Genomic DNA, 25584 nt, shown 5'->3' on the forward strand with positions numbered 1-25584 from the left:
CCTGACCTGCTTCTTTGACCTCTTCTCCTCTCTTCCCTTCGTTGACTCTATGCCAGCCACACCTGCTGCCTTTTAAAAAAACAAAACAAAAAACCCAGCTGATTCATATCTCAGAGCCCTTGTACTTGCTGTTCTGTGTTTGGGACTCTTTACTCCTGATATAAACATAACCAGATTCGAGCTCAAATATTACCTCCTTGCAAAGGCTTGACTCCTAGCACTTCTCCAGCTAACATCCGCATCCCTTGATCACATCATCCTGCTTTATTTTCTTTGTAGTACTAATCCCAATCAAAGTTCTCTTTTTTTTGTATTTGTTGTCATTCCATAAGGAAGTGTGCCTGTCTTGTTCACTGTTAGGAAACAGTGCCCGGGCCATGGTAGCCTCTCAGCACATCTCCTGTTCCAGTCACTATGCTAGTTACTCAGGGCGCAAACATAAGTGAGACGTGGGCCTTGCCCTCAGCTTATACTCTAGTGGAGGCGACAAATGGGAAAGTAATTGTAATTCAGTATGCCAAGTTCCTTAATGATAGCAAGGGAAAATTGCCATAGAAGTATCAGAAGAGGATGTCAGTGGTTCGTTCATTCCCAAATATTTGTTGAGGATATACTCTGCCAGGATTTATACTGTGTGTGAGGCGTATAAAAGTAAGCACAGTAGACAGCAGTCTTGCCTATAGCTGGATTGTGACAATGTGATTAATCTTCTCTGGGGAGTGGAGTAAGGTTTCAGAATAGAGATGGCATTTAAGCAATGGTGGACAAAAGTTAGAAAACAGAAAAAGGTCATTTTAAGAAGAGTGAAAGATTAATAAGTCAGCTGAGTCAGAGAATCACATAATGTACATAAAGTTGAAATCTTTAGACTTATACCTTTATTAATTGGCATTTTACATCTAATATTTATTGTTACTAGAAATTAGTACCTGGAACTTAAGAACTTAGTACAAGTAATCAGTAGTCATTTTTACAAAGCTAAATATCATAGGTACTGTTAAGATGGCATATTGGGCTTTTTTCTTTAGAATCCCCACAGACAGACTTTTCTCATTGAAATCCCAATAGTTAAAGGAAATAACTACTTAACCATTCTATTGATCATAACATTGATTCATGAGAATGGATGCACCTAAAAGTCATATTTTTAAAAATCTTTTAGAAAAATAACTTTGATTGGGGGGGCGCCTGGGTGGCTCAGTTAGTTAAGCGTCTGGCTCTTGATCTCAGCTCAGGTCTTGATCTCAGGATTGTGAGTTCAAGCCCTACAATGAAAAAAAAATTATTGAGCTAGCCCAGTATGCCTGGCATTCTCCTAAATACTTTACATACATTAACTCATTTAATTTTCCTAACAGTCTTCTAACATAGTACTCTTTATATTCATCCAAGAGATGAGAAGCCCAACGTCCAGAGAGGTCTAAGTAACCAAGGTCACTGAGCTCTTCAGTGTAGTTAACTCTGGTTCTCTTTAGAAGTGTGTCGGTATCTGCCAAAATTAGCTAACTTGCTCAATTCAGAACTTAACTAGTCTTTTTTTTTTTTTAAAGATTTTACTATTTATTTGACAGAGAAAGAGATCACAAGTAGGCAGAGAGGCAGGCAGAGAGAGAGGGGGAAGCAGACTCCCCACCAAGCGGAGAGCCGGATGTGGGGCTCGATCCCAGGACCCTGGGATCATGACCTGAACCGAAGGCAGAGGATTTAACCCACTGAGTCACCCAGGCGCCCCTAACTAGTCTTTTTTTTTAACGTCTGTATTGCAGTAGGCACTGAAGGGGATTAATGCAATATGACCTATGGCCTTGAGAAGCTTTTTATTTAGTTAGCTTCAAGAAAAATAAACAACAGGTAGACATGAAATGGAGAGTAATTCTCCTGGAAAAAAACGATTTAGATCAGAAATTGTTCTTCCGTCTCTGCAGCTACAAGCTTATTCTGCTACTCAAGATTTTTTTTTTAAGATTTTATTTATTTATTCGACAGAGAGAGATCACAAGTAGGCAGAGAGGCAGGCAGAGAGAGAGAGGAGGAAGCAGGCTCCCCACCAAGGAGAGAGCCCGATGCAGGGCTCAATCCCAGGACCCTGGGATCATGACCTGAGCCGAAGGCAGAGGCTTTAACCCTCTGAACCACCCAGGCGCCCCTCGAGATATTTTTTAAAAAACATTTGGACACGTCCTTTTTTTTTTTTTTTAGCTTTTTTTTAACATTTTGAAATAATTACAGATCCCAAGAAGTTGCATAACGTAGAGGTTCATGTACTCTTCACCCTGCTTCCCCTAATGGTGACATCATGTATAACTGTAGTACAGTGTCAAAGCCAGAAAATGTATATTCATGTGATACTGTTAACCGGACAATAGACCTTACTCACTTTTCACTGCTTTTTTATATACATCCATGTATGGTTGTGTGTATGTGTGTGTAGAGTTCTCTGCTACTTTATTCATGTACTTATTTGTGTAATCACCACCAAAATCAAGATTCCAAACTGTTCTGTCTCTGCAAAAGAACTCCCCTGCGCTTCCTCCAGCCCTGTCTCCTGGCAACCACTGATCTGTTTCCCATCTATAGTTTATCATATCAATAATGTTCTCTCTTTTTTTAAAGATGTTATTTATTTATTTGACAGAGACAGCGAGGGAGGGAATACACACATGGGGAGTGGGAGAAGGAGAAGCAGGGTTCCCACAGAGCAGGGAGCCCAATGCAGGCCTCAATCCCAGGACCCTGGGATCATGACCTGAGCCACTCAGGAGCCCCAGTAATGTTCTATGAATAGACTCAGTGTGAAACCTTTTGAGATTGACCTTTTTCACTAAGCATAACAGTCTTGAGATTTATTCTTTTTTTTTGCATTTATCAGTAATTCCTTTTTATTGCTAAATAGAATTCCATTGTACAGATGTACCACAGTTTGCTTAGCCATTCATGCATTGAAAGACATTTGAATTGTTTCAGTTTTCTGCTGTTATAAATAAAGCTCCTATGAACATTTATGTACAGGTTTTTATATAGGTATTAAGTTTTCATTTCTGTAGGCAAATGTCAACAAATGAGATTGCTGGGTCTGATTGAAGGTTCAAGTTAAATTTTGTAAGAAACTGCCAGACTGCTTTCCATAGTAGGTATTACCACTTAACATCTTACTAGCAGTGTATGAGAGATCTAGTTTCTCTGAATTCTTTCTAGATTTTGATATTCTCACTATTTCATAAGTGATATGCCATTATGGTTTTAATTTGTATTTTCCTAGTTGCTAATGATCTTGAATATCTGTTCATGTGCTTGTCATTAATATTCCTTCTTCACTGAGAGGTTTGTTCATGTCTTTCTACCCATTTTCTAACTGAATTGTTTCTTTTACTTTTGAGTTTTCAAAGTTCTTGTCTATATTCTAGATATAAGGCTTTTGTGCAATATTGTGGTTTACAGATATTTTCTTCCAGGGCATAGCTTCTCTTTCCATCTTCCTAACAGGGACTTTCACAGAGCAGAAGTTTTTATTTTGATGAAGTCTCATTTATCAATTTTTTATTTTGGTTGTCACATCTAAGAACTTGGGTGAAGAGTTCTAGATTCCACCTAGCCCTAGATTCCAAGGATTTCCTCATGTTTTTTTCCAAAAGTTTTACAGTTTTATATTTTACTTTTGAATCCACAGATCATTTTGAATCAATTTTTGTATAAAATATAAACTTTAGATGAAGGCTCATTTTCCAATACATGTCCAGCATGATCTGTTTTTAAAAAAAAAAAAATTCCTTCCTCCATGGGATTATTTTTGCTTCTTTATCAAAAATCAGTTGGGGTGATTTTTGACAGATCTCTGTTTGTCAAATAAATAAATAAAATCTTTTTTTTTTTTAGATTTTATTTATTTACTTGACAGAGAGAGAGGGATCACAAGTAGGCAGAGAGGCAGGCAGAGGGAGAGAGGGGGAAGCAGGCTCCCCGCTGAGCAGAGAGCCCGATGCGGGGCTCAATCCCAGGACCCTGAGATCATGACCTGAGCCGAAGGCAGAGGCTTTAACCCACTGAGCCATCCAGGTGTCCCAAATAAATAAAATCTTAAAAAAAAAAAATCAGTTGGGAATTTTTTTTAAAAAAATCAGCTTGGTGTATTTATGTTTATCTGGTCCTGGAATCTCTGTTTCATTGATCTCTGTGTCTGTCCCTCTGCCAATACCACACTGTTAAGAATGATATAGCTATATGTAGTAAGTCTTAACTTCAAGTCAAATGAATTCTCCCATTTTATTCTTTTTTTTTTTTTGTAAGATTTTTTTGTTTATTTATTTGACAGAGAGGGAGAGAGAGAACACAAGCAGGGTGAGTGGCAAGCAGAGGGAGAGGGAGAAGCAGGCTCCCAGCTGAGCAGGGAGCCTGACTAATATGTGGCTTGATCCCAGGACCCTGGGATCATGACTTAAGCTGAAGGCAGACGCTTAACTGACTGAGCCACACAGGCACCCCTATTCTTCTTTTGTAAAATTGTTTTAGCTATTCTAGTTCCTTTGCCGTTCTGTATAAATCTTGGAATGAGCTTGTTTATATGTACAACAAAATTTTTCTGGGATTTTGACAGGAATTACATTATATGTATAAATTAGTTTTGAGAAAATTGACATCTCTACTATGTTGAGTCTTCCACTCCATAGCCAGGGTATGTCTCTCCATTTAATTTAGGTCTTCTTTTATATCTTTCATCATCACTGTGTATATTTCAGTATATAGACCACATACATATTTTTTAAATTAATATCTTGGTATTTCACTTTTTTGAAATGATTATAAATTATAAATGGTATAATGTTTTTAATTTTGGTTTCTACATGTTTGTTGCTAACATACAGAAATACAATTGATCTTTGTTTTTTATCTCATATCCTGTGATCTGCTGAACTCATTTATTTAATCCTAAGAATTTTTTAAAAACAGATTTCCTGGGACTTGCTAGACAATCACGTATTTTTCAAATAGGGAAAATTTTTTCCTTCCAACCAGTATATCATTTTTTTCCTTTTCTTGCCTTATTGTACTGGCTAGGATTTCTAGTATTATATTGAATAAGAGTGATGAGACAGGCACCTTTGTCTTGTCCCAGGTTTTAAGAGAAATGCGTTCACTCTTTTACCACTAAAGATGATGTCGGCTATGGGTTTTTTATAGATGTTCTTTGTCAAGTTGAGAAAGCTTCCCTTCTGTATTAGTCAGGGTTCTCCAGAAAAATTGAACCAGAACCAATGGTACAGGATTTTATTCAGCCTGTTTGGTTCTAGTCAGGTCTTCAATTGGTTGGGTGAGGACCATCCACATTAGTAGGGAGAGCAATCTTCTTTACTCAGTCTGCTCTTTCAAATATTAATTTCACCCCAAAATACCCTCACTGACATAGCCAGAATGGTGTTTGACCAAATGTCTGGGCTCCCTGTTGCCCAGTCAAGTTGACATGTAGTATTAACCATCACAGCCTCTGTTCCTGATTTGCCTTAAATGAAAAAATAATGTCATTAATGACAGAATGAATTTTATCAGTTTTTTTTGCATCGATTAACACGTATCATGTGATTTTCTTTAGCCTGTTAATATTGTGCATTACATTGAATTTCAAATATTGAAATACACTTGTATTCCTGAAATACATCTCATCTGATCATGATGTCTAATTCTTTTTATATATACCTGGATTTGACTTGCCAGTAATTTGTTGAGAGTTTTTATAATGATAGTCATGAGGGGTATTGGTCTTTAGCTTTCTGTTTGGGACTCTGTTTGTCCCATTTTGGGCTTGAGATAATACTAGCCTTATCAAATGATGGAGAAGTGTTTCACCCCCTTTGTTTTCTGGAAGACTGTTTAGAATTGATGGTAATTTTCCTTTAAATGTTTGGTAAAATTCCCCAGTTAAGCCACCTGGCCCTGAAGATTTCTTTTTTAGAAGCTTTTTAGTTGTGGATTACATTTCTTTAATAGAGTTTTCAGATTATCTGTCTCATATTAGGTGAATTTTGGTAGTTTGTGATTTTCAAGGAGTTGTTCCATTTCATCTAAATTATTATGTAAAGAGTTGTTTGTGGTATTCCCGTATTGTTTTCCGTTATTGTCCCTTTATTTTTTTTAACAGCTTTAGGATCTATAGTTACATCCTCTTTTTCTTTCTTATATTGGCAAAGTCTGTCTTCTCTGTTTCTCTTTTTAGATTTGTCAGTCTTGCTAAAGACTTATGAATTTTGTTGATCTTTTTAAAGAATCAGCTCTGGGGTGCTTGGGTGGCTCAGTTGGTTAAGCATCTGCCTTTTGGCTCAGGTCATGATCCCAGAGTCCTGGGATCAAGCCCTGCATCTGGTTTCCTGCTCATTGGGGAACCTGCTTCTCCCTTACCTTCTCCGTCTGCCTGTTCATGCTCTCTCTTGCTCACATCTCTCTCTCAAATAAATAAAATCTTTAAAAAAAAATAAAGAATAAACTCTTTGTTTTGTTTATTTTCTCTGCTCTTTATTATTTACTTTCCTCTGATTGCTTTGGGTTCATTTTGTTCTTCTTTTGGTTTCTTAAGGTAGGGTCTCCAATTATTGATTAAAGACCTTTCCTCTTTTCTAATATGAACATATACTGCTATTAATTTCTCTTTCAGCACTGTTTTAGTGTCATCATACAAATGTGCATATGTTGCATTTTCGTTTTATTTTGTTCCAAGTATTTTTTTTATGTCCCTTAAGACTTCTTTGACCCATGGATTTAGAGTCCTTTGCTTAATTTCTAAGTATTTGGAGATCTTTTTTCCTATTTTCCTTGTGTTACTGATTTCTAATTTGATCCCATTGTGGTTAAGAAATATGTTGAGGTTTGTTTTATGATCCAGAATACAATCTATCTTGGTGAGCCTTCCATGGGCACTTGAAAAGAATGTATTCTGCTGTTGTTGTGTGGAGTGTTCTGGAATTGTCTGTTTCATGCTGTTAGTGGAGGAAGTGATTGAGTTCGTCTGTATCTTTGCTGACTTTTTATTTAATACAACTACTGATTGCCATGGGAGACATGGAAGACTTTGTTGGCCCTTCTAAAACCATGGCTAAATAGTACCATTGATACTGGCCCTTCATAATCTGTATTATGTCCTTTTTCCCCCAGTGTAATGGACATGTTGATTTCTCAGTAATATGAGCTCCTTGTAGCTCACTATTTGCATCTTGAAACCCAAAGATTTCTTCACTGTTGCATCGTCTTCAGTTTCTCCTAGGGGGGAGGAGTCTTTGAATCAGTCTTTGAGTGAGTGGACTGATTTCATGCTCTCTTGAAAATATACTCCTGAGGGGAAGTTAGTTTGTTTCAAGGAAAAGAGAAAGTTGAATTTGAGAGATTGCTAATCATTTCACTGCAGTAGGAGGACTGCTTCTGTTGGGGGGAAAGATCTGCACAGTTCTCGAGGGCAAGGCTGTGTATTTTTGTGTTTCCCATGGTCCCTTCCTAGAAAAGTGCCTTCCACATATTTGTGGAATGACTTAAAAATAAATGAATGAATACTGGATGATGTGAGTCATCACAAAAACAAAGACGCCCACTCCCTAAACTGGTACTCTTCTCAGGCTTTATGGAGAGTCTGCAAAACCAGAAGGGTTTCCTGACTCCGCAGTGTTTGATTACTGGCTTCTTGCCAACCTGGCTGTTGTTAAATGAAATACTCAAGGATAAGAGCTCTGCATACAAAAATGAAACCTAATTTAATTTTTAATCAAGTAAAAAATAAATTTCAGATTCTACATGTATAACACATTGGAAAGAAATGGACCATTTCAGCCTAAAACTCTGCCTCTTTGCCTGAAGCTGGTTTAATTCACCATGACAAATTTAGATGTATTTATTACATGTACACTCATGCTCTGTATGAAAGAAGGCCATTATTTTACTTAGTCATTTTTTCCCATGTTCCATACCCAGTTTGAGCTGTGAATGTCTTAAGTTCAGTAGCAAATTGATGACCTAGAGAGTGGGTTATTGTCCGTAAGTGGGATACTGTGATTTTTTTTCATTAGATATTTTCTGTGGTGAGCCACAAACTGGGTGGCACTGGGATTACACTGTTTGCATAGTATATAAAATTTTTATTGGCCAATTGATTGACATGTGTGTGAAACATTAAGAAGAATCAATTAACTTTTTCGTTGATATGCCAGAATTCTTACAGGAACTTTCTTTTTCCCCTGAGTTGCTGTTAGTTGGATTCTCTTTGTATAATGACCTTCATCTGGTATTATATTTTTTGGTGATCAAAAACCTTTATAAATGTTCAAAGGAAACCTAGCTGGACAAAGAAAAAGTCAGCTAACCCAAGATGCCTATTTATAAATGAAGTTAAGTGAGAATAAGATTTTTCCAGCCAAGTCAAATAAGAAATGATTAGACCACAAATGTCTATTGCTCCATGTTTTCCAGGATTAAGGAAATCATACTTGGGAGACATTTGTTTAAATTTGTCCAGTTCCTGTGCCTCTGTTAACCAGTCCCCTGTAACACATTAAAATAATGCCAGTGTTCCTTTTACCCAGCTTGTATTTCTTCTCCTTGATGCAAGCATTATAAACTTAGCAACATTCATAAAGAAAGAGAAGAACCAACTGTATATCGTACGTGCATTTAGCAAGTCTGATGATGGCCAGAGTCCACTGTAAGAAGTGATTCCATGTGAAAATCCTCCCATGTATCTGGTTTCTTATGACTGACAGGCTGCCTTTCCCAGCTGCATGGTGAAATTACCAGCTGTGCCACTGTCACATTGGCCGGGTGACAACCCGTAGCTGCTTCCATCCACAAATGCGGTATTTAATTTAAACGTTATGACTTCTGTTTCACATTTTAAGTGACCTCAGAACAAAATCTGGGGCAGAGTTAGGCTGTATATAATCAGAAATTGTTTTGAGTTGTTTTTATTTTTCTCCCCTTTGGGGGACTCTCCAAAGCTTGCAAATGATTTTTCTTTCCTTTCTAAATAGCTCCTTTTTCCACCTGGCAAACATTACATTTTTCCTCTATGCAGAAGCCAGCGTGGCTTCGCCTACTAGTCTTTTCTCTTGTTTCACTTTGCCTGCGTCACTGTCTGAGTTGTCACTGCTCCAGTCCATCTCAGGCACATGGGAGCTCCAGGCCTGGTGGGGCCTCTTCCTCTCAGGGTGAAGGCTAGCATGTTTTCCTAAGGATAACAATGTGACTATAGTGAAAACAAAAATGAAGGTTGAAGGAAAAGGAATTCAGTTGTGAGCAGATGAGAAAGGGAAGTGTGATGAAAACAAAGCTGTTTCTAAAGGAGGGACTCCTGTGTGGTCAGAGGCAGTGAACTTGGAGAGCCCTGGCCTTGTGGGAAAGGGCGGTGGGAGGCCCTTGTGGCTCAGTGAGAACAGAGGGGTGAGATAAAGAGAAAAGAAATCTTTGAAATGATCTTCAATTAAATATATGATTCCTAGAGCCAGTCCCAGTTTCAGAGGCTCTCAAGGGCCTACTTTAAAGTTTCAAATGAATCCAGATAGCTCTATTTTTATAGCATCTGAAAATCAATAAAGTGCCGTTTTCAGTTAGCATTTTAAAAATCTCCCTTTGGTCTGAGGGAAGAAGGAAAAGAAGGGAACACAGAGAACACAAATAATTGAGTATGGGATGGGAATGCTTAGTTAGGAAAGCTGTGGCAAGTCAAGTCCAGTGCACTCATTGCAGACTTGCAGATGGCTAGAACCAGAGCTGGTATGGAAGCAGCTTGGAGAGTTTTTGGAAATGAATGCAGACCGTGAACTCCTTGAGGAGAGGTAAGGTGTGTTACTCATCTTGGCAATCCCAGCACCTAGTAAAGAGAAGCTGGGGAGGAGGGATATAGGAAGGAAAGAGCCAGAGAAACTATTAAAGCTTAGTGATGACTGCTTAGAGCTTACTTAGGTGGGGTGGGAAAAATAAAATGGAAAAAAGAAAAAAAAGAGCATTGGCGAGCTGCTCCTTGGTTAACTTTTGCACCCACTGAATTAGTCCCTGGAATTCATCTAAGGATTTTTTGATAGTGCATTTCTGAAGTGCTAAATATTGCCTTTGTCAAAGAAAGTAAAAGGAAATGGCAGCTTTCTCATTCATCTTAAGCAGAATATTGTTGCTTTACTTTATTTTTTTTTATTGAGATGAAATTCACACCACATAAAATTAACCATTTTAAAGTATACAAGTCAGCGGCGTTGAGTACATTCACAGTGTTGTACAACCACCACCTACATTCGGTTCCAAACATTTTCATGAACATTTCTTTAATGCCCAAGTGTCTTGGAACCACTTAGGGCTTTTTTCTTTATAAGAAAGAAAGCAAGAGAGAGAAAGAGACACACACACACACACATACATGTATACATACCTAGTCAGTGTTTTGTTTTGTTTTAAATATTTTTTTAATTTAATTTAATTTTTTTTCATTGTTCCAGAATTCGCTGTTTATGCACCACACGCAGTGCTCCATGCAGTAGTGCCCTCCATAATACCCACCACTAGGCTCACCCCACCCCCCCTCCCTACTCCAGAACCCTCAGTTTTTTTGTAACAGCCTCTGCAAACTAAATGCCATCTTCTTCATAGTCTTTGTTTGGATTTCTTGTTTCTCTCCCCACAAGTCAGTGGGTAAAACTGTACCTTTTTAGGCTAGCATTTCTTCTTTGGCAGTTGCTTTTTAGTGATTTCTTTTTCTTGTGGCCTTATTTTTTATGGCATGAATACAGTGAAACCAACTGGTCATGGATTTCTTTTTCTTCTTCTTTTTTTTAACAGATTTATTTATTTGAGAGAGAGAGAGCATGGGTGTGGGGGCGGACGGGGAGGGGCAGAGGGAGGGGGTGAGGGAGAGAGATCATCTCAAGCAGACTGCCTGCTCAGTGCGGAGCCTGACTCTGGGCTCCATCGCATGATCCTGAGATCATGACCGGGGCCAAAATCAAGAGTCAGATATCTAACCAACTGAGCCACCCTGGAGCCCCTGGATTTCTTTTTCTAGTGTTAGACATGTATTAAGTTAAATCAGCTGTAGAAAACTTACTACTTCTCCATGTGGAGCATGAGATTTGAGATCCTACTTCCACCAGGACAGCATTTTTTGGGAGATGTAAGCCGCATGCTTCTCGCCTTCCATGGAGCCTTTCTCACAGGGTCAAAAAAACAAACTGATTTTCTCTCAGGCATGGTGGCAAATAATTATAAAATTATTCTTCAAAAGGACCTTCCAGTCAGGGTGGAGGAAATTGATTATCCTAGGCTTACTGAGGGGAATGAGTAAACACCTTACAAATTTCAAACATTGTTGTGGCTTACAGAAAAAGATATTTCAGCATTATTGTTTAGGGGAGTGGAAAGGGTTGGATTCCAAACAGGTTAGAGAGCTTGCACTGATACTGCACGCTCTTAAAAATAACAAGAAGTTCTCTGCTGATAAGACCTTTGAATTACAGAAAGAACACGTTGCAACTGATCGTATTCCTTTTAAGAAATGTGAATACCAGATTTATAAGTTTCATATGTTTATGATGTCAGGATTTCCATATTCTGTCATAAAGAATGAAATCTGTGGTGGGATCATCTGTAGAATTGCAAAGGGCAGCAAATTCCATTTGTTAGCAGAATACCGTTTTGCATTCTTGGTCTTCCTGATTTCACATTTAAGCCATTTATACAAATCTTTGACAAAGCAATTTAAAAAAAAAAATGTTTACAGCTGACAGTGGATGAAAACAGGTTTGCTCTTACGGGCCAAATAATTGCTTTTCTGTAAAGACAGGTGTCACATGCTCAGATCAGTTGTGTCCACATCTTCAAAACTCCAGATGCTGTTTTTCAAAAGATTTGCTTACACAATGCAGGATTTTGTAGATAAGTCTTGTTAGTGGAGGCAGCGCCCAGAGCTCAGGAGACTTGATCTGGTGCTGTTTTCTTATTCCCAAGCCAACTGCCCTGTTTTAGCTTTTCAAGGAGCCATGATTCACCTCTGTGAAGTCTCATGGGAAGAAAAAATTCCTCACAGTTTCCAAAAGAAGACAAAATTGGAGTGGGGTGGGCACTGGGAGTCGGTGGAGGTGTGGAGTTCCCTCCTCTCTATGGGAACTGGGTGGGGCCTCTGTGTGGCCAAAAGCCAATCTTGAGGTCACACAAGAAGAGTGCCCCATTGGGGCACCTGGATGGCTCAGTGGGTTAAAAAGAGTGCGCCGTTTGTTTTTTATAGGTTTCATAAAGAATTCCCCCTATTTGTTTTACTTTTTGTCTTAAATATTATTGTTTTCTCTGGTCTGCATCTGTTTGTCATACTTTAGTTGTGGTGTGGGAGAAAAAAAAGTCATCCTGCAATCAGAAGTTTTGGGTTTTCCTCTCAGCTTTGTCAGTAATTAGGTATGTGACTTGAAGCTAATCAGTTAGCCTCTCTGAGCTTAGCTTCTCCTCCCTATCAGATGGAAATGATAAGAAGAACAGTAGAAAAAAAGAAGAGGAAGAGGAACAGTAGAAGGAGCACCGCCGGCAGGTCTACTTGCTTTTGAACAGGCCACTCTCTCCATGAGGAAGGTGATTTCCCTGCCATTTAGAACCATAGATCCTGCTCCCCTCCTGCCGGGATGACTTAACGCTCCTTGCACCTCCCGACCTCATAGGGTCAGAGATAGAGTGGAAGCCCAAAACATGTTCTTAAAATTAAGATGGTGAGTTAGCTCTTAGAGTCTGTCTGGGGTTCCTCATGGTTTATTTAAGGAACACTTACCTCTCACATCCATGCAACCAAAAGCTCGGTTCACACCTCCCATCCTACCCTACCCAATAGCCATCTCTCTTCTGTCTCTCTTCATACTTTGACCATTCTTTCTTTCTTCCTCTCCCTCATTCAAACCTCCGACCTCCCATTGGGATCATCTTCCTCTTGACATCCTCTTCCGCCTTGCTTTCTTTATGAAGATCCTGGGGTTTGGCCTCTTAACCTCCACTCTTGGGCAGCTACCTTGGACAGCTTCTCTTGCAGAAACTATTCTTTTCTCTCAGGTCTGTTGAGAAATAGAACCCAGTTTTAATTTTTGACAGTTCTCTCCATTTTTTTCTGTCCTGAACCTGGCATACTCACCTTTGTTGTAAGGGCTTTCTTGCTGTTGGCTATAGGAAGCAGATAATTGTTGACAAAAAATATAAGCATTATGGGGGGTGCCTGGCTGGCTCAGGGAGTAGAGCATGTGACTCCAGTCTCAGGGTTGTGAGTTCAAGGCCCACGTTGGATGTGTAGGTTACTTTAAAAAAAAAAATTGTTTTTAAATTATAAGAATTATGAGAGTTAGATAAGTAAGAGCTTATGGATTACTGATGAACTTCATTCAAATATGAATTGGATAAGGTCTGTCTGAGTGCCTTTTCTTTGTCTACTTCAGTGAGCCCTTTTTTATTCCTAAAACAAGCACTCTTCAGGCCTCCTGACTTTTCTTTTTTATCAGCTAATTCCAAAGCAGACTGATGTTCCTTGGGCCACATGTGGATTCAAACATGTTTTGTCCTATTCATATAGTTAGTTGGTCAGTATTTGGACCATGTAGTTGATCAGTGTGTTCCAGATTACACAAAAACCCATAGTCTGGCTCTTTTTGAAATATTGGTGGAGAGGATATTAGCCAGAGCTGAGTAGTGACTTCCCCATCTAGGATATGTACTCTCTCTAGTCTCTTACACCGATTCACTTAGGTGGGTTCCTTGAGTGGACCATGTTTGTGTCCAGCCTTCATACTTTTTCCTGAGGACCTTAGTGGGTGGTTGCAGTGGGAAGAGGTGACTTGGCGGTCTCATACACATCATGGGGAACTAGATGCAGGCCATGTAAGTGAAGACAGTAGGCTTACTGTGCACAGCAGCAGGGCAAACCTGCTATCCCTGAGCCCTCTCCTATTTAGTGTCTTGGAGCCACCATTGCTGCTAGGGCAGAATAGTTAATATTTACTAGATTACTTATTATCTTTGTGGATCTCTATTAAATATGTAGATCAATGTGTATCTTCATATTCCCCTTCCTCAATCACAGTAAATCATCCCCTAGTGGGGAATCCACTTGTACACTTTGAACCATAAACATATGCAGATATTATTACCTTAGCAATAATTTAATCCCACATGCTTTACTTATTTATTTTTAATTTGTAAAGTTTTTAGAGAGAGAATGTGCGCAAGGGGGTGGAGCAGAAGAAGAGGGAGAAAGAGACCTCTAGGCAGGCGCCACACCCAGCACAGAACCCAATGTGGGGCTTGATCCCCTGAACCCGAGATCATGACCTGAGCCAAAACCAAGAGTTGGGCGCTCAACCTACTGAGCCACACAGGCACCCCCTACCTCCCCCCAACACACTCTCTTTTTAAAGCTTAGATAATAGAGTCAAGAGGGAGACTGCCTTGTCCAGAGTCTTAAGACTAATAGCAAAGCATGAACAAGAAAAACCAGTTTTCACTCCCAACATCAGGCTCAGCTCTAGGCCATACTACAAATGAAACAGATTTCTCTCCCCTCTAAGGATATCCAAGTATATACTCTTTACAGGGAACAGAGGAAATGGGCTTGTGCAACAAACATACTAGGGTTCAAAATCTAGGTCTGCCATTCTGATATTTGGGCAAGCTTAAGTGAGCTGTTTAATCTCCATAAACTTGTTTTCTTCATCTGTAGAACAGGGACCATAATGCCTACTTCATGGTCTATGTGAACAAAACTAGGATGTGCAGAAGGAACCTCTGTGGTAAGTTCCTAGGTCTCCCACCACCACCTTTGTCACTAGGTTAAATGTTCTTTTCCAAAAATTGAGAGGCTAACAAAGAGTTAATATTTTTAAATTTAAGCCAAGGAATGTCTGCACAGTGCCCAGCTTGGATGATGTGGTATGCCTAACCGTTTTCATGTTGATTTTCATGCCACAGTGAGCCCCTTCAGGCATGAAAACAACCAAGGATTATTTGCTTCTCTGTTCTTTCTTTTTTGGCTCTCTTGTATTTTCATCACAGTCTCCAGCCCTTCCAAAAGCAGTCTGTCAGGATTTACCAGTGAATCTCCGCTTTCTCCTGCAGGGCCACTGTTTAAGGGCATCCTTCTGAATCTGCCCCTTTCAAGGAGGAGCTCGTCGGCATGGGCCCGATTCTCAGTTACATAACTCATTTCCTCATTTTCTAGAAGCTTCTTCTGAGCTTTGCTTTGCTCCGTCACTCCATCCAGATCTTTCCCTTCTCTGAACTCCTCTTCAACTTCTAAGTTAGCATTTAATTGTTCTCTAGTCATCTTTGCTCCATTATTTTTCTCCTTCCCAGATTATATTGTGAGCACTTTAAGGTCTAAAAACTAAGTCTTCTGGCTTTATCATGATCTACTACGGAGCTTAGAAATTTGTCAGGTGCTTAGTGAGGTCTTTGATTAATAACTAACTTGTAGGGAACAGGAACACACCAGGACAGAAGTAGCAGCTCCTGATCCCAGCTTCCACCGGAACACTGTGCTGTCTTCCTCTTTGGTCAGCTAAATATCTCCTCCTTAACTACCACCCTCTTGTCCCTCTTGATCCCACTGAAGGTGAGTGGAATTCAGGGGCCCCTTGAACTGCTTCCTGGCTCATCTTTATTACTGGGACGCCCTCCCTACTAGTCAGGTGTGCCATGTTCTCTTCCTTATCAGAGAGCACTGGAACTTGGATCTCCCCTCCTCTAAGAGTCCCACGGCAAGTTTAAAACTGTGCTCAGCTCCCTTCAGATTGAAAAGGATTAGGAGGAAACATAACCAACCCTTAGGAATTCAGGTCTTCCTTCACTGCCATTCTGCCAAAATGCCCACATGATTCTTAAGGAAAATGTTATTCATTGAATCATTTTTTAATTTTTTAAGAGGATCTGCAACCATCAATGTCAAATTGCTTTCTGTTACCATTTCCGTAAATCACAAGACCTAGATATCAGAGCAGGGTTTTACTGATTATAATCTGAATGACTATCCTTTGAAGTTTTTTATTTATGAATTTGTTACTATTTTATAAAGTTGTTCTTATTTACAAATGGTTATAATTATTTGTAAACAAATTATTCACAAATTTGTTACTATGTTTCATTGAATAACTGCTATGAGCTGGGCACTGTGGATGGTGGAGATGACTATGAAACATGGATGGCATTTATGTTCAGAGGAGTATAGAATCTAGAAGACAGGGGGTGACTGGGTGGCTGAATTGGTTAAGCGTCCAACTCTTGGATTCGGCTCAGGTCATGATCTCATCGGTTGTGGGATTGAGCCCCACTTTGGGCTCTGTACTCGGTGGGAAGTCTGCTTCCCCCTTCTCCCTCTCTCTTTACCCCACCCCCGATCGCTCGCTCTCTCGCTCACTCTGTCAAATAAATAAAAATCTTAAAAAAAAAAAAAAAAAAGAATCTAGGAGACAGGCATGGCCCCAAGTCCAAGGCTAGGAGGGAGGGATCATGTGGACTGGGAACTGAGCTGACTTGCCTCAAGGTTCAAGCCAGAAACACCAAAGTGATTATTTGGAGGTGTTTTAAATCCCAGGCCCTCTTTTTGGAGGTGAGAGCAGGTTAATGAGCCATTATCCCATCATTCTCAGCCGCGCAGACTACATAGTAAAGAATATGGCATGAGGTTCAGGATGTCCGTCAGAATGATTCCAGAAGGCAGGAGCAGCGAATGTACTTCAAAGAACCCAGAACAAATAGCCCTTTAGGTCAGTTTTTAAATCAATAGCAGATCGGGCACTACAAGAGGAAGCCTGTTTCCCAGCCAACAGTGAATAATCTAGAAAGTCCAGGCTCCCACAGTCTCTGGGGAGTAATTAGAACTTATTCAATAATCAGCTAATTTGGATTTCTGAGAATGATTCTAAACACAAAATAATAAAAGTGGGGTAAAGTAAATGAACCATTGCTTCATAATCAAATCACATAATTCAATTAGAGAATCATAAAGTTAGAAGGGCTGGAGGGTATTTTTGTTTTGTTTTCTTTTTTGTTTTGTTTTGGGTTTTTTTTTTTCCTTTAAGGAAAAGCTATTTAAAAGCAATGCTATTAAAATAAAAATAGCTCCAGGCTAAAAATATATGGTAAAACATTTATCTCACTAGGGACCTGAAAAAAGTTAAATATCCAAGTTGGAGTCTAGCCCTCATTAGAGCAATAAATTGGTTTTGGAACTCTGAAGTCATTATTTGATTTCTTTTGTCTGCATAGCCAGTTCAGATTTGGGGGACTGTTTGCCTTATTTGTTGGCAAAACACTGTAAACATTCAGGTTCTGGTTGCTGTGTTTTTATTATAAAGCACAGGAAAATTACTTTCATCAGAAGAAATGAAGGGTTAAGATAAATTGTGAGTAAATAAGAGTTTGGGTTAAGTTCAAATATGGCCTGCTATTTATCTTATACTGGAAAAATGAGACAATTCTATATTTATACATATAGCAACCCTAATACAGTGAAAGGGAAAGATTCTTCAGGGTTGTTTGCTTAATTTTGTTTTGTTGTATAATCAACAGTGCAGACACAAGAAGGGGTTGAACAGTATCTTACCAGATCATACTTTTCCCTGTGATACCATTTTTTTTTTTTAAAGATTTTATTTATTTGTCAGAGAGAGAGAGAGAGCAAGCACAGGCAGACAGAATGGCAGGCAGAGGCAGAGGGAGAAGCAGGCTCCCCGATGAGCAAGGAGCCCGATGTGGGACTCGATCCCAGGACGCCGGGACCATGACCTGAGCCGAAGGCAGCTGCTCAACCAACTGAGCCACCCAGGCGTCCCTGTGATACCATTTTTGATCTTTGTTTCTTTCCAGCTTTAAGAGTCTTTGATCCTTTTTTTTTTTTTTTTTTTTAGGATTTTATTTATTTATTTGATGGAGAGAGGGAAAGTGAGCAAGCACAAGCAGGGGGAGCGGGAGAGAGGGAAGCAGGCTTCCCACTGAGCAGGGAGCCAGATGCAAGGCTCAGTCCCAGGAGCCTGTGATCGTAACCTGTGCCGGAGACAGATGCTTAACTGACTGAGCCACCCAGGTGCCCCAAGAGTCTTTGATTTTGATTCTGAAGTGATGTACTAGGAAATTCCACCAATATAGGGCTGCTTGAAAGAGGCCCACTTGGCCCTAGAGCATAGAGGTTCTCAAGAAGGGAACCCAGTGTATGATGATAGAGTATGTAACTAACTTCAGAATATTGCCTGAATAGAGGTCCCTTAGAACTTTCCCCAAGTTTGCTAACACACCCTTGGGGACCACCAAATCTGGCATTTGTATGTCTTAGTAACAAATATAGAGAACTAATTATTTAATGAGCAGCAAAATCTTACCAAGCTCTCTTACAGTAACATGGTAGCTTACTCTAATAAGAGAAAATGATTATAAAATAGTTCATTAAAGTTTAGTTCCAACTCCACTTCTGATTTAATTTGATGGTTTTATTTCCCTAAACTAGAGATTTGGGGTTACCATGACATTCACCAAAAGATCCAAATCATGTTTACATGAAAGTTCATATGATAAACAGTTATTAAATTAAGTTGGGTTAAATCTTTTCATTATTTTTACCTTATATCACTTTGATTCATTAAAAGTGAAGACTGAAATAGTAGTCAAATTTAGTTTTTGAATTTCAATGATAAGGAATGATAGAGAATCTTAATCCTGTTTTATATGGAAGTAATTGGGATCTGTAAGTTTTAGATGCCCGCACCAACCTTCATTCTTTTCTGAATTGGTTTTCTGATCATAGTGCGGCCAAATCAGCACACAGTAATCTAAATATATGGTCAAAACAATTCCTCTAACTTTATTCACTTTCTTTGTTTATATAATGAAGAACTTTGCTTGTTTTTATTTCTGCTAGGCCCTTTTGGAATTTGAATTCTATCTTCCAAATTTGTACAACTTTTCACTAAATATGGAATGACATTCTGATATTTTTCCCCCCTTCCAGTAAGCAAGAACTTCCTTTTCTTTGTAGAACTTAGAATAACAAAAAGAATTAATTCATCCTTGTGGTATTTTCTAAATCCATAATATACAAATGAGTGGCTAATGGCTATCTTAGCTAATAGGTAGCTAATAGAAATACCAGTATACTAGCTTGTGTTTCTTTCTCTCACGTTTTTTTTTAAATAGATTTCATTTTTTTAGAGCAGTTTTAGGTTTAGCAAAATTCAGCAGGAGGCACAGAAATTTCCCATTTCCCCCTTGCCCCCACACAGGCATAGCCTCTCTCATTATCAGTGTCCCCCACCAGAATGGTACATTTGTTACAACTGGTGGACCTACAGTGATAAACATTATCACCCACAGTCCATAGTTTATATTATCTTTCACTGTTGGTGTTGTACATTCTGAGGGTTTTGACAAATGTATAATGACATGTGTCCAGCATTTTAATGTCATACAGGATAGTTTCACTGCCTTAAACATCTTCTGTGCTCTGCTTATTTGTACTTAATCAGTATGTACCCATTCTTATGGGTTGTTTTATTTGCATTTCCCTACTGACATAGGATGTGGAACGTCTTTTCATATGCTAACTTGCCATCTATCTGTATTCTTTGATGAATGTCAGTTAAGATCTTTGGTCCATTTCTTCTTTTAAAAAAAAATTATTTATTTATTTGGGTGAGATGGCGGGGGACAGCACTAGCAGGTGGGGCAGAGGCAGAGGGAGAGAGAATCTCAAGCAGACTCCACCGAGTATGGAACCTGGTGCAGGGCTTGATCCCAGGACCCTGAGATCATGACCTGAGCTGAAACCAAGAGTTGGATGCTTAATCAACTACACTGCCCAGGCACCCCTGGCCCATTTCTTAATTGGTTTGTTTGTTTTCTTATTGATGAGTTTTAGAAGTTTTCTGTATATTTTGGCTACCAGCCCTTTACCAGATACATTTTTTGTAACTATTTTTCCCAGTTTCTGGCTTCTCTTTTCATTCTCTTGACAATGTCTTTTGAAGAACAGAATTTTTTTATTTTATTGAAGTCCATCTTATCAGTTATTTCTTTCATGGATCATACCTTTGTTGTTATCTCTAAAAAGTCACCAACAAACCCAAGGTCACATAGATTTTCTCCTGTGTTATCTTCTAGGAATTTCATAGTTTTGCATTTTACATTTAGGTCTATAATACATTTTGAGTTAGTTTTTATAAAGGGGTAAGATCTGTATCAAGATTCATTTTTTTTACATGTGGATATCCAGTTGTTAAAAAGACTAGTTTTGCTCCATTGTGTTGCCTTTCCTCTTTGTCAGATACCAATTGACCCTATTTATGTGGCAATATTTCTGGCTCTCTGTTCTATTCTTTTAATCTGTGTATCTGTTCTTTCACCAGTACCACACTGTCTCGATTACTGTAGTTTTATAGTAACTCTTGGAGATGGGTAGTGTTAGTCCTCCAATTTTGTTCTTCTTCAAGATTGTGATGGCTCTTCTCTATCTTTTGCCTATTTAAACTTTAAAATTGATTTGTTGATATCCAAAAATAATTTTCTGGGATTTTGGCTGGGATGCTTTGAATCTATAGATCAAATTGGGAAGAACAGACCTCTTGACAATATCAAATTGTCTTCTCCATGAACATGGACTATTTCTCCATTTATTTATTCTCCTTTGACTTTGTTCATCAGAGTTTTGTAATTTTCTTCATATAGACAGGTGTATACATGTTTTGTTAGATTTGCACCTAAGTATTTCATTGTTTAGGGCACTGATATAAATGATAGTGTTTTTAATTTCAAATGTCATTTGTTCAATAGGAAAATGATTGACATTTGTATATTAACCTTGTATTTTGTAACCTTGCTATGATCACTTACTCTAGGAATTTTTTGTTCGGTTCTTTCAGATATTTACATAGATCATCATGCCATCTGCAAAGACAGTTTTTTTTATTTCTTCCCTCTTAATCCATACACCTTTTATTTCCTTATCTTATTACATTGGTTCAGACTTCTATGACAGTATTGAAATAGAGCAATGAAAGGGGGCATCCCTGCCTTTTCCTGATTTTAGGAACCTGCTAGCTGCAGGTTTCCTGTAGATATATATTTTTTAAGATTTTATTTATTTATTTTACAGAGAGAGAATAAGAGGGAGTACATGCAGGTGGTTGGGGTTGGGGAGTGGAACAGAGGGAGAGGGGGAAGCAGACTTCCCACTGAGCAGGGAGACCAATGTGGGGCTCGATCCCAGGACCCCAGGATCATGACCTGAGCCGAAGGTAGACACTTAACTGACTGAGCCACTCAGGAGCCCTCTGTAGATATTTTTTATCACATTGAGGAAGTTCTTATCCCTTCTTTACTAGGTGCTTTTATCATGAATGGGTTTGGATTTTGTCAAATGCTTTTTCTCCATCAATATGATCATGTGATATTTCTTCTTTAGCCTGTTAATATGATACATTATATCATTTGGTTGTCGAATGTTAGACAGCCTTGCATGCATGGGATAAATCCCACTTGATTGTGGTGTATTACCATTTTTGAACACTGTTAGACTTGATTTACTAATATTTTATTGAGGACTTTTGCATCTATCTTCATGAGAGATAGTGGTCTGTAGTTTTCTTTTCTTGTAATGTGTTTGGTTTTAGTATTAGGGTAATTCTGGTATCATAGAATGAGTTAGGAAGAATTCCTTCTACTTCTGTCCTCTAAAAGAGATTGCAGAAAATTGGTATAATTTCTTAAAAATAATGGTATACTTCATGAATTTCCATGTCATCCTGACATAGGGGCCATACTAATCATCTCTGTATTATTGCAGTTCTGGTGTATGTGCTGTCAAAGTGAGAATTTAAGGGGAAAAAAAATGTATTTTCTTTTTCTTTTTTTTTTTTAAGATTTTATTTATTTATTTGACAGAGACCACAAGTAGGCAGAGAGAGAGGAGGAAGCAGGCTCCCTGCTGAGCAGAGAGCCCGATGCCAGGCTCGATCCCAGGACCCTGAGATCATGACCTGAGCCAAAGGCAGAGGCTTTAACCCACTGAGCCACCCAAGCGCCCCAAAAATGCATTTTCAACATTGAAAATGCTCTGAATTTCCCAGCATTACTTTCCACAATCTCTTTTGGCTTTTTTGGGTACAATTTCACTGTGTAGCAATGATAAAGATGGCTGGATTTCAACTTTATACTTTAGCGGATTAAAGATATATACTACAGTATAGACCAAGATACTCCTTAGGAGCAGGAATGGGGATGGTTGAGCGCCAAGTCTAGAATGAGTCCAGTGTGTCTGATATTGGTAAATGAGTGGAATGAAGGTTTCACTTTAGATACATGCTTAATCTCAGCTGCCTTTGGAAGTGGGGATATCCAGCAAGCCAGTGGCTGTACTGTCAAAGCTCAAAGAACAATCTGGGTTAAAACATTGATTTGGCAACAATTGAAGGGGATGGTTATCTAAGAAGATATGAATGTTGGGAAAGTTTTCCTATGTAAAGTCCATTCCAGAAGATTGAGTTAAAAGCATTGGGACGGATTGATCTAGGAAGAAATGTAAGGCCAGAATGGCAGTGAAGGTGCAAGAGAAAATTGCTTATTAGAGGCACTAACTACAAAATTACTGTTTTTTTTCCTCTTCGTGAATATTGAAGGTCATTCAAAGTTAAGACTTATAACTGCAAGTTTATTATTACTATTTCTGATTATCTGGCTTAATACTTTCAGATGCCCATTAAAGTCCAGAGACTATAATTTATAGCTTTTTATTTTGAAATCATTTAAAGATTACATAAAAGTTGCAAAAATAGTAGAGAATTCCTATATATCATTCATCTAGCTTCAACTAGTGTTAGCACCTTACATAATCATAGTACAGTTATCACAACCAAGATATTAACACTGCTACAGTACTATTAACTAAGTTACAGTCTTTATTTGGATCTTACCAGTTTTTTTCACCATTGTCCTTTTTGTTCCAGATCCAACCCAGGATACTACATTGCAGTTAGTTATCAGAGCTACTTAGTCCTCTACTTTGTGACATTTCTTCAGTCTTTCCTTGTCTTTCATAACCTTTACACTTTAGAAAGATACTGATCAATTATTTTGCACACAAAAGAGGCTGCAGTTGTATGATCACATTCTGGGATTCATTCTTACACTATTTAGGAATGGAAGTTTTAGGTTTTCTAAAGACTATTTCATCTTTGTGAAGATCCTGATGTTTACGTACAGCTGCAATTATTGTGATGTCTTATTTCGTGGGGATCTGTAGTTATTTGGAAATTCCTGTTTCCTCCTTTCCTACAAGGAAATGATGTATTGTCTGTCCTAGTTAATACAGCAGTCTCTCTGTCTCCAGTAATGATATGTGGAGGATCAGGTGAGGAATAACTTACTGCCTATAATAGTTCCTAAGTTAATACATTTTTACTTTATAAGTCATTTTGAAAGCCTTATACCGGTTCCTCCAAATGTTAAACATAGAATTACTATATGATCTACCCAATTTCACTCCCAGGTATACCCAAAATAATTGAAAGCAGGGCCTCAAGCAGATACTTGTACACCAGTGTTCATAGCTCAGTAGCCAAAAGGTGAAAACAACCCAAGTGTCTGTAACAAGTAAATGGATAACAAAATGTGGTGGATACATGTAATAGACTATTATTCAGCCATAAAGGGGAATGAAATTCTAATATATGCTATAATATCTATAAACCTTGAAGACATTAAATGGCATAAGCCAGACAAAAAGGGAAAATATTGTATAATATTTTGGTTAATATAATATAATAATATAATATAATATAATATTGTATAATACTTATAATTCCCATATAATTTAGTTATGTAATTCATAGAGACAGAAAGTAGAATTGCACTTACCTGGGGCTGGGAGGAGGGGAAAAGGGGAGTTACTGTTTAATGAGTACAGAGGGTTTGGTTTTTTATTTGGCTTTTTTTTAGTATGATAAAAAAATCTGGAGATGGTTAGTAGTGATGGTTGCCCAACATTGTAAATCTACTTAATGCCACTGAATTGTACACTTAAAAATGGTTAAAAGGGTAAATTTTATGTTATATATGTTTTACCACAATTTTTAAAAAGCTTTAAATAACCTTAAGTTTTCTGTCCCCCCCTCATTTATTGAATTATTATAATCTAGTATATATTTTTTTTCATATTTCACAGATTAGATTTTTTTCTGAGAAACCTTAAATAGCATTATTATAGTAAAGCTGACATTGTAATAATTATATTTCATCTCTAATTAAAAATTTGAAAAAGTCTCACCTCTTATTTATTTGAATGTGAGTAAGATAAATTCTGGTACTAGTGATTAATTAGATGAAAATCAAATAATATTAGAAACAGAAGCTTATTCTGACGAGAAGTTCATTTTACTTGTTGGCTTGGGTTTTGTGATAAACATTCATATGAAGTTTAGCTTCTGAACGATCTACCTGCAAAATGTACTACCTCTGGTTCTCAGTCTCTTGACAGTATGCCTCAGATTCTCCAGAAGTGAAGAGTGCAGATATGTGGTTAAATGCAGGGACTAGGGACATGGAGATTAATGAGCTTCAGATTTGTCATACAATTTGCTAGCTTGTTGAGTGTCATGATGGGGAGCCCCAACAGAACAACATGGAAGAGGGAAGATGTAATTCTCAAAAGAAGTTCAGAGTGCTGGGCAAAACAATGATAGATGTCTGCCATATTGGGCCAATTCATTAACTCACTAAATAAATATTTATTGAGCATCTGGTACTTGCTAAGCACTGTTCTAAGGGCTTAGGATATACCAAGTAACAGACAGATCTCCCTGCTCTCGTAGTTTACCTTCAAGGTGGTCTGGCCAGCTGCCAAAGCATGTTGGAACTTAAGCAGCCAGTAGAAGTGACATAAACTGCTTAGACTTCTGAAGCTAATCTATCCCCTATTTCTTGGTCAGTCACTTGAGGCCATTGTATTAATAGTGTATAGCAAGCTAGTATTTGAGCCCTAGTGATGCCTTATAGAGTTCTGCTGTGGCCTCCAAGGTTTCAGACCAGTGTGTCACTGTGGTTCAAGGGTCTCTAGCATCTAGAATGGGAAGATGAACTGGCACTGTTTCAGCCCCAGGACACAGCCTATTAGCAAGAGCCAGTCAAGTTATTGCAGGGTTTCAGTGTTGGACCAAAATACTATGAAAATCTGGAACTTAGATGGAGGTATCCAGACAGTGGGGCTCAAACTGAGGTTCATTGGATACACAGGAATGCAGGGGCTTTCCATACACACACATCAGATCCATGCTTAAGGCAGAAATTCTAACTCTGCTTTACAGGCCAAGCCCCTGGAAAGGGTGGCTGGCGTACCCACCAGTCTTGGTTAGATTGACTTGGGACATGGGCAGGGCCCAGTGTGTTAAGAGAAAAATGTCTTCAGATAAGAAATGACTATAGAATGGCAATAAGCACACACTATCAGCAAACGAGAATAATTGTTAGTGTCTATTAACTAGACTCACATTTTCATTTAATCCTCAGAACAAAAACAAACTAGGGGAAAAAGGCACTGAGATCCGAACTGTAGATGCAAGTATTAAAAATTCAGAT

The 25584-nt window shown here is 38.4% G+C and overlaps 1 protein-coding gene and 1 non-coding gene across 2 annotated transcripts in view; one reads left to right on the top strand and one right to left on the bottom strand.

The window, feature by feature from the left end:
• ALG14 (ALG14 UDP-N-acetylglucosaminyltransferase subunit) overlaps positions 1-25584 on the top strand; it is a 97777-nt gene that overhangs the window by 45607 nt on the left and 26586 nt on the right. The window lies entirely within an intron of this gene.
• On the bottom strand, positions 21723-21829 carry LOC125099495 (U6 spliceosomal RNA). The gene has a single exon (XR_007127220.1). It is a non-coding gene; the product is annotated as a U6 spliceosomal RNA (small nuclear RNA).

Source organism: Lutra lutra, chromosome 4 (genome assembly GCF_902655055.1).
Source record: "Lutra lutra chromosome 4, mLutLut1.2, whole genome shotgun sequence".
Lineage (NCBI taxonomy): Eukaryota > Metazoa > Chordata > Mammalia > Carnivora > Mustelidae > Lutra > Lutra lutra.